Source organism: Pinus tabuliformis, chromosome Q (assembly GCF_031772625.1).
Source record: "Pinus tabuliformis cultivar Carrire ecotype Pingquan chromosome Q, CPIR1, whole genome shotgun sequence".
Taxonomy (NCBI): domain Eukaryota; kingdom Viridiplantae; phylum Streptophyta; class Pinopsida; order Pinales; family Pinaceae; genus Pinus; species Pinus tabuliformis.
Window position 1 is genome coordinate 474,908,022 of NC_142296.1, and position 3,719 is coordinate 474,911,740.

Genomic DNA, 3,719 nt, shown 5'->3' on the forward strand with positions numbered 1-3,719 from the left:
TAGGATAGGAGCTGGGTTCCTTCTAGAAGGCTCTAGAAAGGAGGAATATACTTAGGATCCAATGAACATTTCAAAGATTCTCACCCAGCGCAGGCTTGAGTGGGCTTAGGTGCTCTGCAACGCAGCCTTGAATGGGGCTACCTGCTCTACAGAGCACTTACCCCTGACCACGGGTGTGCTGGTGACCCAAGGAAGCACTTCAACAAGGTTTGAAGTTAGGAAACTCTCATGGATGAAAGAACTCAATGAGGTGGCATGTCTAGGGCATGTAACAACTGAATTAGAGTTTGATAGACCCTGTTTACATTGATTTGATCATCAGGAGTGATGTGCCCAAATAGACCTGTAACAACTGCCCCCTAAAGCATGAAGTCAAAAATGATAATCTTGAGTGATATGCTTTATGATGTGATGAGGAGGATTTGAAGCAGACGGTGACCTGCATCAATTACAATACATAATATCATGATATCTTTGAATTTTTGATGAATTGCTGAGGGAAGGCATACCCATGCTCAGCATATAAAGTTTTCATTACATGTACATAAATCAGATAGTCGTCTACAGATATATATATCCATGATAAGATGAATATCTGTGTAAAGCCATCGTACAGATGATTTAGTACTCTCCTGAAATCGCAACCCAGATGGATGAAACTAGATCTGGGGTCCTCTATCTCGTCCAATCATTTTCTCAAGTATGAGTCTAACCACGTGAAAATGTGATCTAAAGTTGAACATGGGAAGACACCATCTGATTACCAGCCAATGATGTAAACTGTTAACAGACGTGAGAGAAATCACCAATAATGATAATGATGTTCAGGGTACTACAATACATTCTACATGGTGTGGATAGATGTTTTTATGTTGAACACCATACAAAGTCTTTCGGTCAAAGGCCTATGATGTGAACCTGTCGCCGGAAGCGAGAAACTTACTATTGATGTATGCAAGCCTCAAGGTACTAGAACGGTGTTTCTAAGTCAACTTCCTAGATAATGTGCTGATGTCGACAAGAAGCAACTTGTCACAAGAGGGCCTTGATGTATCACCCATCAACGACACGAAACGAGTGTAATGATTTTGAAGACAAAATGTGACTGGTGACACAATGTTTAGGAATGGCGATCATGAAAATGAAGTTTTATGAGTGTTATGAAACCAGCTCACAATAAGATAGAAAAGATAGATGAATGCCTTATAAATCAGCCTCTTCGAGGGGGCAACCTCCTTTACATTAGACAAATGAACAATTCTTGGATGATACAAATTACAAGATGTCCTTTCTATATATAGGAGTCTAAGGGGTCATAATATAATCAGATCCGACATAACAATAATAATGTAAGGGCACAATAATAACAATAGTGGGCTTCTATGGTGCACAATAATAACAATATGGGGACTACATGGGCACAAAAATATAATATGGGGGTTGTTTTAATAACAATAAGGGGTTACACTAGTAGTATAGGGACCGAACATGCCCCTGTCCTTCAAAAAGTGTTGTCCTCAACGCTTGAGTAGTTCTTGATGCTTCTGTATAAAATTCTTGTCCTCCCATGTGGAATCTTCAGTGGGTAAGTAATTCCACTTGATGAGATACTTTGAAATTGATTGATTTCATAGCTGTTAGGTTCTTATTTCCGTGACTGCTCCAGGATCCAATATGATTTTTCCTTCCTCGTCAAGTTCTTACAATATTGTTTGAAGTGGGATCTTCTGCAACTTTTGAATGAGTGGCCACACTTCTTCATCCTTCTTCCATTCATTCCTTGCTTCGTTTATCCAATCTGGTTGGATAATAGAAATAGCACAAAACAATGCTTCCACATCCTCATCCTTTCTTGAGAGTGGATATGCCACAACATTTTTCTTCCCTTTTTTGTAGATGATTTCAAAGTCATAACCCAACATCTTTGTGACCCATTTTTGTTGCTCTTGAGAGGATAATATTTGTTCTAAAAAATATTTAACACTGTCATGATCTGTTTTTACCTTGAAGTGTCTTCCCATTAGGTAGGCTCACCATTTCTTAAGTGCATGTAGTATTGCCGGCATTTCCTTCTCATAAATAGCTTTGTGTAAATTCTTTCCTTTGATTGGATGACTTTCGAAAGCAATGGGTATTTCATCTTGCATTAAAATAGCACCAATTCCATTTCCTGAAGCATCACATTCCACAATAAAGGTTTTTGTGAAGTCTAGCGTAACTAATACCACTGCTTGGCACATTGCCTCTTTAAGATGTTTGAAGGCCTTTGTTGCTTCTAGAGTCCATGAAAATACATACTTCTTCAATAATATTGTTAGAGGTGTTGCTATTCTCCCATAATTCTTAACAAACTTGCGATAATACCCTGTCAACCCGAGAAATCCTCGTAGATGCTTTATTGATGTGGGGATTTTCCATTCCTTAATGGCTTTATTTTTTCTAGGGTCTACCTTAACACCTTCATGAGATGCAATATGGCCCAGATATTCCACCTCTTGTACTCCAAAGAAACATTTGGAGCTTTTTGCATATAATTGTTTCTCCTCCAATAGTTTGAGCACCTTGTCAACATGTTGAACATGATCCTTCCAAGACTTGCTGTAGATTAGTATATCATCAAAAAATACTAGCACAAATTTTCTAAGGAAGGGTTTGAAAATGGAATTCATCAAACCTTGAAATGTAGAAGGTGCATTTGTAAGGCCAAAAGGCATGACCAAAAATTCATAATGACTCTCATGAGTTCTAAATGTTGTTTTCAGAATGTCTTCAGTCTTCATTTTGATTTGATGATATCCTGATCGAAGATCCAACTTCATGAAGTAAATTGATCCATGCAATTCATCCAATAATTGATCAGTGATAGGAATGGGAAATTTATCTTTAATAGTGAGCTTGTTGAGCTCCCTATAATCTGGACACATGTGCCATGACCCATCCTTCTTGTGCATCAATACTACTGGAGCAGAGAAAGAACTTTGATTAGGTTGAATTATACCAATCTCTAGCATTTTTGCAACCATACGTTCAATTTCACTCTTTTGGGCAAAGGGATATCTGTAAGGCTTGATGTTTGGAGGAACACTTCATGGAATGAAGTGAATAGAATGATCATGATCACGAATAGGTGAGAGGCCTTTGGGAATCTCCAATACCTTGGAATGATTGTCCAAGGCTTTTTGGATATCTGGAGAAATAGATGATTTCGATGTGGGAACCTGTAGCGAACATAATTGTGTAATTACGCCTCGTTTTTCTTTCTTTAGAAGCTTTGTCAGTCCGTTAGAGCTGATTATCTTTCTTAGTTTCCTTGTGATACCCATTAATTCAACTTCCTTTCCTTCTGAAGAAAACTTCATGAAAATTTCTTGAAAATTAAAAGCTATTGTACCCAGGGATTGCAGCCATTGGACTCCTAGTACAACATCAACACCACCCATTGGAATGGAAATCGTTGAGCTATTCAATACATATTCTGCCATGGATAACTTGATATTATGGCACTTTCCAGAGAAATTTATTGTGCCTCCACTTGCAACCATCACTTGACACTCTGGTGCTGGATATAGGAAGCAATTCAATTCCTTGGCTATTTTACAATGAATAAAATTATGTGTACTACCCGAATCAATCAACACTATTACTTTTTTTCTTCTTGATATGTCCTTCTATCTTGATAGTTTGAGGAGTGGTAATTCTAGCCAATGCATTACAAGATA